This window comes from Coenobita brevimanus, chromosome 14 (genome assembly GCF_032717465.1).
Source record: "Coenobita brevimanus isolate Jiangsu-jjx chromosome 14, ASM3271746v2, whole genome shotgun sequence".
Lineage (NCBI taxonomy): Eukaryota > Metazoa > Arthropoda > Malacostraca > Decapoda > Coenobitidae > Coenobita > Coenobita brevimanus.
In genome coordinates, this window is record NC_136967.1 from 16,243,588 (window position 1) to 16,257,939 (window position 14,352).

Sequence of the window (14,352 nt, forward strand, 5' to 3'; positions counted from 1 at the left end):
TGCTCTCACTCTTGACTTGTTCCCCCCTTGCAAGGTCCACACCTCGCTTCCATACGTCAGGGTAGGGATCACAATACTATCATGCAGTGCCTGGCCAAGTTGGCAGTGTATGGAGCGATGTCGGCGTGCGTCTGGTCCCCTCCGTGCCTTGTGTGTGTGTGTGGGTGAGTGTGTGTGTGTATATGTCTGTGGCTGTGTGGAATATTTGTTCTCTCCCCCTTGCGCTATGTTTGCCTAACACATCCGTTGCACACAACAGATTCCTCCACAAACACTTGTTGCACAACGTATATATATATATATATATATATATATATATATATATATATATATACAGTAATCCCTCTAATATCCGAACGCCCAATATCCGAACATCCCCACTAACCGGACATAATCCTCCTGGGATCCAATATTCCCAAAATGGGCCAAAAACTGCAAAAAATTCGAAAAAAATCTGACTTTTTTTCCCTCCCATAATTTGAAATTCCCGCCTGGCGCCAAACAGCTGTTACACCATGGTCCCTTCACCCCTTCCTTCCTCCCCCTCCCCCCTCCCCTGTCAGGTTGCCATTTGGTATTTTTCATTACCAAGTGTGGGCCAATTTGGTAATGAAAAATTCGTTTGGTAATGCATTAGAATAATGCATTACCAAATGGATTTTTCACATGTATGAGGATACACAGGATGGAGATGGTGGATTGTTTGCTCTCTCTGATTAATCTGCTACCCTACATAGTGTGAAAATAATCAACATGGTGTTAGTTATAAGGATAGTGATTACATGTATTTCCACTTGTATATATAATTAGTGAAGAATATATGCTAGCTTTACGAATTTGGTAATGAAAAGTTATATTTGACAATGAAAGTTGAGGAGATTGGTAATGTGGCTGTTGCGATCTGGCAACTCTGTTACCCCACCAACATCAACAGTCACAGCTTAACTCCGATGGAGAGCAGATACTCATAACAGTGCCAACCACAGGTGCTTGTTTTTTGTGAATAAACAGTGAATAAACTGCAATACCTTGCCACTAGAACACACAGGAATTTACAGTGTTGTGCAGTGTTAAGAAATTAGAATTTAGAGTGCAGAGGATTAACTGTGGACTGCAAACTGGCGGTTCAAACCAGTCCAAGACCAAGGGACTTGTAAGTACCCAGAATGTTTAATATTGTATAAACTCACCTCTAAAACCTCATTTTATGGTTCTTTTACATTTATTTCAGTCTTTTATGTCCCTTATTGGTGTGATTTGGGTCTTAAATAGGTGCTATACATGTCCAGAGGGAGTTGTATAGGTGTTTTTCAGAGTTAGGGTCCGTAAGTACTAGTCCATAAGCTGGGGCCCAATATCCGGACAGGACCACTATCCGGACCTGCCTATGGCTCTATTGATCCGGATATTGGAGGGGTTACTGTATACAGGTAACTCGCACGGAACACGATCTCACGGAACGCGCTCGCAATTATACGCGGTAAGGGCTGGGATACATATTAGACAACGTAAGATTAAAAAAACATTATGAAAACTACAAATTAACGCAGGAGAGGCCTTTGAAAGATCAAATCCTCGAACGTCACCGCAGCGCGCGGTTTGTTTTGATTACGTGACGATCTAGGCGGGAAATTATTCAGTGAGTGAGACATTCCCGAGTACAGTAGCACAGTATTTGTAAGTTAAATATTTACAGTACTGTACTGTTCTGGTAAGTTTATGTGCAACTTAAAGTACTATTAAATAACGTTAAAGCAAGAAATAAAGTCTTATAACCAGTTTACCTGATAGGCGTCAGAATATTGCATTTTTTATTTGTTCGTTTTTTCCACAGTGCTGTTCAGTATTTGTAAATTAAATATTTACTGTTCTCGTATGTACTGTACTTGTAAGCACTTAAATAAAGTTAAATCATTAAATAAAGCCTTGTAACCAGATAACCCGAATTATATGATTACCCATGATCGGCGTCGGAATATTGCCTTTTTTGTTTGTTCGTTAAACTCTTACTGTACTGCTTTTCTACAGTACTGTATTTGTAAGTTAAATATTTACTGTTCTGGTATGTACTTGTAAGCAATTAAAGCTTTAAATAAAGCCTTGTAACCAGTTAACCTGATTTATATGATTACCCATGATCGGCGTCGGAATATTGCCTTTTTTTTGTTTGTTCGTTAAAGACTTATAATAAGAGAAAATACATTTTTGTCTTGGTATCTTTACCTATTTGCTCAGGTTTGCTGTAATGGTTTGCAACTTGTAGAAAACTGTGAAAACTTTCGAAGTGAACGAAAATCTGGGACATGACCTTGACTTCACCGTCTCATGTATCTGTCAGTTCACCACCGGCTATCGTGATGAGTGGATGTACGATTTTTTCGCTCGTGGCCATGCCTAACCACACATAGTTACACCCATTATCTCGACCCAGACAGAAAATACAACCTTTTTCCTCCCTTGCAAAACACAAACAACCACCCTGTTTACGAGACAGCAATATATATTGCGAAAATAACAAGGTAAAATGATAAAGATGAACGTAAAATGATTGAGAAAGATGAACATGTTATGATGGAAGAAATACGTTTTCCCCGTCTGTAAACGTATTTATTTCTGCTTTGTATCTGTATTCGTAATAATTAGACTTATTGTTAGTTCTGAAACTGCATTACGATTCTATTTTTAGCCATTCTCGTGGTGTGGGAGCTGGAAGTTGTGACACAACTTCCTTATTGCTAATCGGACTGACCCTCCACTTTATTCTCCCGTGGCAGATCTAGCCTTGCAGGACGTGCAGTTTTCTCATTTAGGACTGATAATTCAACTCTTCCGCCCCCTTTTCCAAGCATGGGCACAACGATAACGTAAAGAATAACTCGAAACTACCATAAACATATATCAAAAAGGTGAAAATGTATTCATAACATTTTTTTTTTTTCCAGCCATTCCTAACAGATTATGTACTGAAATCATTCGATATCACAGTACTGCATTTCTAAGTTAAATATGTACTGTTCTGGTATGTACTTGTAAGTTAAAGCACTAGTACCAGTTAACCTAATTTATTACCTATGATCGGCGTCGGAATGTTTCCTTGTGTTTACGTACAGTACTTGTGTGTTGAAGTTTTGCTCAGGCGTACTGTATTTGTGAGTTATAACATTAAATAAACCTTCTAACCACTTAAAGTGCTTTCTAGTGACAGATAACAGCAAAACAACACATTTGGGGGGTCTAGGGAGCAAAATACGGAGTAGTTTAAATATACGCGATTTCGCACCTAACACGGCACGGTAGGAACGAAACCCTCGTGTTCCGTGCGAGTTACCTGTATATATGTATGTATGTATGTGGTTGTGTGGCGTATCTGTTGTCTCTGATCCTTGCATTAGCTTTGTGCTGAGTCAGTCAATGCATGCAATATTTCTCAATGAACACTTGCTGCACTGTTTTATATGTATACTTCACACTAAACCATATGCAATATAGCACTGTCTGAGATTGGTACAATACCTTTTCACTGAAGTCTGTGGTTGTGTGGCATATTTGTTGTCTCTGATCCTTGCGCTAGGTTTATGCCAAGTCAGTCAATGCATGCCATTTCTCAACGAACAGTCGCTGCTCTATTTTTTACGTATAATTCACACTAAACCATATGCAATATAAAACACTATCACAAAGATTCCATCCCACCCTCCTCTATTATTCCCTTCCCAACTCTATGGCGTACGTGACTGCCTGTTCCCTTAGGGACTATGGCGTATCTCTAAGGCATTCAGTTATTTCACTAAGCCAGGCACTATATGTTTCACACAATGTAAGTATTGCTTCACTATATAGGTAAAATACTCACATCATTTATGGGCAGGGTGAAGCAGTTACAAACCCCACTATAGCAAACCCGACCCCTGCCTCTAGGCCTAACGGCAGATAACAGGCCCCAATGCTTTAAAAACAATATACCTACGTTCCATAGACACAATCACTTCACAGTATAGTCAAAAACACTATACAATCACAATAATTCAATAATGGCTTCTGTCTCTGGAGGGAGGGGAAAAATGGAGGAGTTAAAGGGACGACTGATGCAACGCTACCCTTCAGCCCGGCTGGTAGGTACCTGTACTGAGGTTTATTGCTGCACATTGTCTCATCACAGCAGTAACAGTGTTGCCAAGTACTTACTTTGGACACGAGACTGGCCTGCTAAAACGCATAAAAATTTGACGCAAATTGGCTGAAAATTAATTTTTGGTGAATTTTTTTCTGCTTCTCCACACAATTCACGTCAATGTGCATTTACCACGAAACACCCATGGGACATGAATTGTGTCATCGTGCACGAAGGGGTTGATACTGCATATTGCACTAAATGTTACCCACCTACACTGTTATTTGGCAACAGCAATGGCCTATCAGCGTCCTTTCATACACAAAATGGAACTAAAGGCAGTCACAGCAAATGTAAACACTAGGTCACCCTCACAGCATTAACAGTTGATCAGGAGGGTGAGCATTTAAGGCTGACATGATTTCCAAGTCACAAGTTTTGGTACTTAAAAAAAAAAAAAAAGTATAACTTCATTTATTATCATGCACTGCACTAGTTGTTAAGTTCTTGCACTGTTATCTGGCAACAGCAATGGTGTTTCACTGGCCTTTCATGCACAAAATGCACGAGATTCTCTGAGTGGCCATTGCAATTATCTATCTATCTATTGCCAGACGCCTCAATCCCGTTTGGGGTGGCCACAAACAAATCGCCTCCAAGTCGCCCTGTCCCACGCCATTTCACTCCCCTGCTCCCAACTCACACCCCCCTCTCTCATATACCTCTCCACCCCATCCCTCCATCTCATCCTCGGCCTCCCCCTCCCTCTTTCCCCCTCCACCTCACTCACATACACTCTCTTCGTCAGTCTTTCACCCTCCATCCTCTCCACATGGCCAAACCACCTCAGTGTGTTCCTCATAACGCTTCCTATCACATCCACATCAACACCACAACGCTCCTTTATATCCTCATTCGTCAGCCTGTCTCTCCAATATTTTACCATTACAGTAGACTCTCAATCATCCATCATCACAATTTCTTTCCTATCACATTATCCAGCACTTTTGGCTCAGCTCTATTAAAACAATATCTGGTGAAATTAGGAAGTACAGTATCCAGCTCAGCAACAGGTTGCAATCAATGGTACTATGCATTTTTCAGCTGTGATGTGCATCATCCAGCTCTGACACATGACCCAATCAGAGCACAGGCAGACTCCACAACACAGGCCAACCAATCATAATGTGGTGCCAAGCCAACGATCACCATCTCATTCTCCCCACTGGATGCTGTATAGCGAGGACCAGCACATGCTTAACTCACTCGTAATTATACCTGTACAGTAGTGCACCAACTTTCGCTACAGCAGGATTCGCGGAATCCACTTTCACGGCATGCACCAAGTATTCCCTAACTTCCACTTTCGCTTGAAAAAAATCGATTTTCGCGCACAAATTTTGGGTTTGGGATAATATTTTGAACTTTGAATTTCCTGCACCGCCCGCCCGCAACCCACCGCCATCTTGAATGACGTCATGTCAACACTCTGACCACCCATTCCCGCCATTGTGTACAAGCGTGCTAGCTCCATTGTGTTGGATTCTCACGGTTCAATGGCCTCTACTATACCTGGTAGTGTGGGGAAAGGGCCAGGTGGTGTGGGGGGAGAGCCTGGTGGTGTGGGGGGAGAGCCGGGAGGCAGTGGTGGTGATAAAAAGTGGCCGGGACATTCAAAGTCGGGAGGAAAGGCCAAGGCTAAAAGAGAGTATCGTGTTGGAGTGAAGAAACGGCAGTATAATAATGAAATGAAAAGGAAGATAGTTGAGCACATGGACAAGGGCGCAAAAAACAGTGAAATCTGCCGTATATTTAACATCCCAGAATCGACAGTGCGTAGTATGAGGAAACAGCATGGTGGTAGCGAGGCAGCAAGAGGTGGCGCCAATACGTCTGGCGTGGCTAAATAAGCCCGCCACGCACCTCGGATACTTACCCCCAACATCCATTAAACACCTCAACCTGGTCTCTGTGGTATGTTTCTCCTCATATAATGTGTACTGTACAGTTTTTATTGTTTGTATCTCACAATGCAATGTACAATAGTGATTTGATGTACTGTATTGCAAGTGAAAATGAAAATCTGATGTTACTTTAGGATAACTGGGAACCAATTAGCCTTTTTGCCATAAAGACAATGCCCCAACTTTCGTTAATTCCACTTTCGCGCATTATTTTTGGACCCAATTAGGCGCAAAAATTGGTGCCCCACTGTACTCTACAATGCACCCCCCACATAATGGGAACTCACATGGTGCGAATTACCTACAATGTGAGGTCAGCTTAGAAAAATGTGTATTATTATTGAATGTGAAATCTGTGAATCGAACTTCCCAACATGCGAATTGGCTGTATGATTCCAAGGAAAAATGGACTTCCTGCTATTACAATGAGTGTCAGGCTGGACAATGTGAGTCAGTCACACGAAGGCAGGAGGCTGGCAACTAACCAGATTCAAGATGGTGGGTGGCTGGCCAGCTATCTGCATGCCATCTATTGACTTTCCTGGGTAAACAGACACTTCTCCTCTATACTGCTGCGAGAGCACTTGTTGTACCTCGCATCCTGTGGTCCATTTTAGCATCGTAGCAGCACCCACTTGTTCATCATGGTCCCACCAAAGTATTTTAAGAGCAAGATGATCATATTGGAGTTGAAGTAACAAGTCCAAAAGTCATTTAACCCCTAAAACGCGGATTGTCGCATTTGCGACGGTCGGCCCAAAGGGCAGAACGGCGGATCGTCGCGTTTGCGATTTGAGTTAATTTTGAATAACCGCGGGCAAGCAGGCTCCAGCTGGTATTGTCTATCAGTCCCGCCACCCGTGAGCTACGTTTAGCACACTTGACCTTTGTACTACTGACCTCGGTTGTTGCCAAGTATCATTTTTTTTACCCACCCACGCACCGATGCGCGGCCCTCCCTCGTCGTGCGATATGGCAACGCGCGGACGGCTGATACGTGTCAATCTGCGCCGTCATCTCGCAAGCACTTTCTGCTATTGGGAAATGCTTGTTTCCCCAGTTGTCACACTGTCATTTTTTCGCGCGGTTTGCCCCAGAATAGCGTCAGTCCACGCGAATCTTCCACGGTGACACCATGTCCAACTCGAGCTCTTCCGAGTCTGTGCCTTCTAGCCCTCCGAAAAAGGGTTTTGTTACCTCAACCCCCTTCAAAACCTTACCAGGAACTACTAAGGGCCTAAGTGACTCTGCAATAGCCAGTGAACTGTTGAAAGCCTCAATGGACTATGGCAGTGACGTCGGTGTGTGGTCCAGCCTGGCAGAGTCTGACACACAATCCAGTGCAGAGTCCGGGCCAGAAGTGATTGTTTCTGTGCCTGAAGAGAGTGTGTCAGTGCCTAGCACCTCAGCAGGGAAGGCTCCTGTGAGAAGGGGCCTTGAGTATGGGAAGGGGGCAAAAAGAAAAAGGAGCGGTGACCCCAGCTCACCGCCATTGTCCCCTACGCCACGTCACGCCACCGCCAGCCCGCCACGTACTCCCAGCCCCATTCTCTCGTCCTCCTCCTCTGCTGCCCTGTCTCCTGAGTCGTCGGAGTCGCCTTCACCACCTCGAAAGGGAAGTAGACGTGCAACATTACGTTCTAGAGGTTTCCGTAGGCCAAGTGTTCGTGTTGGTAGAGCTAAAATTTTGTCCCCTAGTATAAGGCTAGCTCGTAGTAAGGAAACTCGCACTAGGCAACTCGGCAGTCACGCCACCGCAAGTGACCTTGAGCCCAGTGATAATGTCCCCACCACCACCACCACCACCACCACAACACCAACACGACCTGGGATAGCCTCAGCCTCACGTACTGTCGCACCGCCTGCCTCACCCACTCCCACACGACCTGCCTCACCCCCCGCTGCCCGAAGCACCTCCCAGCCTAGGCAGGGAACGCTGGATGCCTTCGTTTGGTCAGAGGGATCAGATTTTGTGCCGGAGGATCTGCCCTTTGATGACAGTGGGTGTGGAGTTCAGGCTGACTTCCCTGTCGACGAGGATGGTGAATGCCTGGACTACCTGTTGGCCTTCCTTGACGACGAGGTTATGGAGCACATCTGTACCGAGACAAACAGGTACAAGGGGCAATGTGCTACAGTTCGCGAAGGAGAAGGTGAGGCGGCCACGCCATCCACGTCGCGGATGGCAGCATGGGTGCCTCTTACGATCAGAGAACTTTTTGTATTTATTGGATTGATGTTGCTAATGCCCCACAACTGGAAACACAAGCTAGAAGAATACTGGAATTCCGACGCTGTGCCCAACACCCATTTTCAATAAATACATGAGCCGCGATCGTTTTAGGCAGCTGATGACTTACCTTCACTTCGCGAACAATGATGAGCCTTCCCAAACTGACCCATTATGGAAAGTGAGGGGAATCCTGAACATGATCAAGGATAAGTTTACGAGGTTCCTGTGCCCTTTCAAGAAAGTCGTGATTGACGAGTCCTTGGTTTTGTTCAGAGGCCGTCTTCGGTTTGTGCAGTACATTCCAAGCAAACGGCACCGCTTTGGAATCAAGTTTTTCGTGCTGTGCGACTGCAAGACAGGGTTCATCCTAGACTTCGTCATTTACACCGCCAGCAATGTCGATTTGGATAAGACTGACCCCCTTGGATTCTCTGGTTCTGTAGTGAAAGTGCTTTTGGAAAAGTACTTTGGCGAGAATCATGTCCTGTATACGGACAATTACTATACCGCTCCTAAACTCGCCAAGTACCTTTCTGAACACGGCGTCGGCTCCTGTGGCACTGTCAGAAGCAAAAGGGCACATTACCCTGCCTTCCCCGAGGCTGAAAAGTCAAAGAGGGGAGACGTGCACCTGAAGAAATCTGACAAGATGCTTGCGATCAGGTGGCATGATAAGAGAGTCGTGAACATGCTCACCATAGTACACAAGGGGGAAATGCTGGCAACAGGGAAGGTCGACAGAAGGACTGGCGAGCCTGTGATGAAGCCTGATGCTGTCATTGACTACAACGTCAATATGCGGCTGGTGGACAAGTCTGATATGATGATTGGAGAGATTGACTGCCTGAGGAAAAATCGTCGTTGGTACAGGAAGGTGTTCTTGCACTTGATTGATATGTGCATGTTGAACGCCTTCATCCTGTATAAAATCAAGAACAGGAAGCCAGCCAACTACTCTCTCAGATGATTTTCCAAGACTTGTGTCTACCAGCTGCTTCAGCGTTACGGCCAGGTTCTTTCAACAGGTCCCAAACGCCACCCTCACACACCTCCAGACCGCCTACAGTGTATGGCCTACCTTCAGCGACACCACCTGGAGCCACTGCCAGCCACTGCAAAGAGGGGGAAAGCACTGAGGAGGTGTCATGTGTGCTGCCACACTACCAGGCAGGACAGAACCTTTAGGCGCACCTCCTTGCAGTGCAAAGTTCCCCTCTGTGCTTGCCCGTGTTTCTTTGACTACCACAGCCTAAGTAGATTTTGAAAATAAGGGTAAGATTCTTTGAAATAATACTGAGAGTGACAGTGATAATAGTGTTTAGTTTTCTTTTACATGCTGACAGTGACAGCCTGATGAGTGTAAATTAGTGTATGTACTTGTAAAAGCACTGACAGTGACAGTGTTTTTTGGTGTAAATAATTGTACATAGTAATAATATAAGTATTGCGAGTGACAGTCACTCCAGTGTAAGAAGATGAAAGCATATTTTCCTATTCTATGTTCTGACAGTGACAGTTTGTTGTGTAGAAAATATTATTTTTATAACACTGGACAGTGACACTGATGAATAAGGCAAAAAAAAGAACAGATACAGTGCAAGTGAGCGATAGAAATGAAGTGCGAGTGGCCGACAGGAGCGAGAATAAAGTGCCTGCCGTAAGGCTGAACAAACTCGCGCCGCGGTGGTCTTCTTCAGTCCCGATCCACAATACTGGCAGTGACAGTGATTTTTATGGCTGTAATAGTGACAGGCAAACGTTTGCGAAGTCCTATGATGGAAAATAATGTAGTATACGTGTTTTTTGCCGTGAAAAGGCAAATGTGACAATAGTGATGGGAAGATCGCCACCGCGCTGCATGTCGGCCGTGCGCTCCACTCATTTTAGCCTTATTTTCAGTGCTTATTTACAAATACGGATTCCAAACAACCTGTACGTTGTTGTATAAAGTGTACTGTGACAGACTGAGGCTGTGGTAGAAAGAAAACCAGGTTTCTGGAGGTGTGAAAGTGAAGACTTTGTTACCCAACTTTGCAAGTCTTCACAAGTCCTTTGGTAGTCCACGAAGGCTCAACATGTGTCTCAGGAGAAAGCTGAATATAAGTACTATATGCCATAAAAATTTTAATGCTCTAGGGTTAATCTATGATTTTTGGCAAATATTTTCCCACAGGTACTCAGACCCCGCTACAACCCCGCCACAGCGGGGAAATCGGCCGTACACAGCCGCGTTTTAGGGGTTAAATAAAGATCCATGATGTTTTATTTGTTGGTCCAACTAGGAGTACTATTAGACAAAGTATTAGCAGGGTAGAGTAAGCTGGAAGGGGACCCGCAGACCAAGCCCTGGGTGGGCTGTTCCCCACATACCATTTTTCCCATAGGTTCTTTGGTTCACACTATGCGAAACAGTAAACTACGAAGGTTTCTGCCACCCATAAACTCACATTGTGTAAAAGTGTACTGTATATAATTACCGTACTGTACGTATTATTTATGATATGTATGATTATATTATGTACAGTACACTCGACCCTCGATTTCCTGTACCCCTATTCCCCGGTTTTCAGATTTCCCAGACACAGGCTGGCCGGATAATATTATCAAATGCTGAACAAGTGCCCGTACAAGTCTGGGATTCTTACAAAAGTCCGGACATTATTCTCTCATATAAAACTATAAGCAGTCTGCTGCACAACACAGTATAATTTTAACAAGGTTCTGACTAGATAAAGGCCATTTGTAACACACACAAGATATTTTCATGCATGAAATGCATCTTGGCCACCAACCTGCTTCACCCCACCAGTTCTAACTCGTGGCAATATCCCATTTGCCTCTTATCTTTCTCAAATATCACTATAAATAGTTTATTGCATAACACAGTAAAATTTAAGGAAGGCTTGGACATAATAAAATTCATAAGTAATAAAAAAATATATTTTTTTACTGACAAAGTCAGTGGGATCCATTCCTACTCACTTAGCTCACCCGACTCAGTGCAACTAGGTACCGAATCAGCACTTTTCACTGTAAAATATATATATATATATATATATATATATATATATATATATATAAATATATATATATATATATATATATATATATATATTTTTTAGCCACAGTGGCTCATACACACCTAATTATCTGAAATCCGTTAAAAAAATTGTAGTTAATATAACTTAAAAAATTAGGTTTCAGAGCTAAAATGCACCAATGTTAGCAGATATTTCCCCTCCAGATCATCAGCACGCCTTGACAGACTTCTATTTTGCATAAATATTTACTCTGAGTACAAAAAATGTATCTGCATTGTAAATCAATATTTATACAAGACAAAAGTCCATAAAGACGAGTTGTTACGCTAGAGGCAAAACACTTCTGTTAACTTTAAGAAATTTTTGCCCTGAAACCTGATTTTCTATTAATAATTAAATTAAGCACAAATTTTTGACTGAACTTCAAATAATTAGCTGTGCAAACCTATATGGTGATAAAGATTAAATTATTTTCTAATTAAAATTGCCGATTTGGTCCAAGATTGAGATCACATTCAATGATTGCATGTTTGTATCTCGGTCAGCTGATGAGTGGTTGGCTCACCTTGTGGTGTTCCATTCCTTATTCATTTTCCTCTTTTTCCTCAGTTTTCTGATCTTCTTCTTTCATACCCTCCACATTCTTGTCAACAACCGTCTAACCAACCATTCTCAGTGTTGTAACTAGCAAAATACCACTATTGTGTCAGTTATTATTATTGTTATTGTGTAAGTGTTATTATTTTATGTACTGTGTACATTAGTTATGGTGGTATAGGTAGACTACATTCCAGAATGCTCTAGAATATTAGAATAACTGCCAGACAATATTGGGGAATTAGGACAAAGTATGGTAATAGTCCGGGGAATGGTATGTGGGGCTGGACTTTCGTAATTCCCAGACTTTTGAGGTTACCGAACTGGTCTCTCCCCCTTTTAGTCCAGGAAATCAAGTTAAATTTACTGTATTACTGTGCAGCTGTTGCGATTTAACACAAAAAGAAACAACAATCTTACAAAAACACAGACATTTAATTTCTTCCATAATTACTTATAGTGTGGGAAATCGAGGGTCAAGTGTACTGTATTACTGTGCAGTAGTCGCAATTTACGACAAAAAGAAACAACAATCTTACAATAACACGGACATTTAATTTCTCCCATAATTACTTAACAGCCAGGTAATATCACTCAACTGCGCAAAGAGAAACTATGAGAAGTGGGTACTTTTAGGTATTGGATTTCCAGATGAAAGCATTTGTTTACAACTCATGTATTATGCTTTTGTCGGTCGCTGATTGGCTCCTTGACCTGACCTGACCCAAGTGACCTATGTCCCATACCACCTGCCACAGCCTGCCGCAGTGCTGTGTGAACGGTCGCTGTGATGAGACGTATTTATTTGCTTATTTCCTTGCTCCTCATTTCCTCCCAGAACTCTGAGCACATGGTTCCAAACTAACTTCAGTTATGCATAAGCACCCTGAAAAGTACTATGAACACAAGAAAAGCATTTTTTCCAAAGGAAAATGTAAAATTGTTGGACAAAGTGGCATGTGGTGTGGGAGATTAAATGCAAATGATCAGACTGATGAGATGAGTCAGGTGTGTTTATGACGTGAACAGTTTCTTTGCTGGAAAAAAAAAGTTTAAGATGAAGGAGCAGTAGAATTTATGTTTTTGTCTTTAGAGAGGGGAAAAAAAAAAAAAAAAAAGCGTTGTGCCCGATCTTTCTTATGAACTGACGGTCTTTGGTCGAGAAAATTTGGCTCTTACAGAATGTGAAAACACTACGTGTTGACGTAAATAGTTAGGTAAGATAATTACGTGGGTTCGGCTCTTGTGAATTATCATGTCATACAAGTCATACTGCTTGGCTGACTTGCTTATTATTTACGATTATATACTGCATTCATGTGTACTGAAATGCGAGTAGTATGCAATCACTCCATGTTGACGACTTCAGTATAGTTTCTTTTTTTTTCTTTATTGTTGATGACTAATGACTTTCAAAAATAGTTTTTTTTTTTTTTTTTTTTTTTTTTTTTTTTAATGAGTGCCGAAAGTGATTCCTGGCGAACTATGTGTGATGCTGGGCAGTCATTATTCACGTGATGATTAGGTTTGACTGGTAATGAAGACTTTCAAGAGGCTTAGTGGCAATTCTTGTTGGCTAAAATTTTTATAGGGAGTATTAGGAGGCAAAACTAGTCGGTTAGGTTAGGCTAGAATGCACTGATGTGTCCAGTCAGTGAAACAGTATGTACACACACTGTCTTGGGTGTCTTAAGGCAGACATATTTGTAATAATCTATCTTTAAATATATTTTCAAAGACAAATATGGGGCTCCTTGAACCTAACCCCCTATTTTACATGTAAATATACGTCATATTTTAGCACAAAATTATTTTGCACAAGGTTCTGCATAACCTATCTCGAGTTATATGAAGACTGTACTGTATTGTAATTTATGCCTGATTTTAATCTTTTACACATGGGTAATAGTGTAGGAAAGTTTTTAGGATAGTGGGTCGAAATGGATAGCTTAGGGTGGTGACATATTATCTAGCTGAATCCCAAATGGATAGCCAATTGGGGCACCAACACAATATCTGGCATTTTGCAATATCCAGCAAGGGGCTTGGCTGAATTACAACTGATATCTGAGAGACTACTGCACCCGGAAAAAGGGTGTAACTTATGAATTATCGTTGTAGCAATTTATCACATGGCGAACAGTCGCATAACGGGAGTTGACTGTCAGTGTTATACAAGCATTCACTTAACAAGCCGATTTCAATAACTGTAACAAATCATAACACTTGGACCCCCGATACCAAATCTTTTTATAAAACCACAATCAATAAAATACGCAATAATGAAACCAGTGATCAAGGAGGTTTAACCATTCAACTACCTCATTAGAGTTAAGGGGTTTAGAACAAACGCACACCTGCAAGCCATAGTTTCTGCTTACTCTCTAACCCCCCCCCCTTCCCCCA

At 42.4% G+C, this 14,352-nt stretch overlaps 1 protein-coding gene across 1 annotated transcript in view; it reads right to left on the reverse strand.

Annotated features, from left to right (window-relative positions):
• LOC145390009 (uncharacterized) overlaps positions 1-14,352 on the reverse strand; it is a 297,119-nt gene that overhangs the window by 207,272 nt on the left and 75,495 nt on the right. The gene's annotated exons all lie outside the window — the stretch shown is intronic.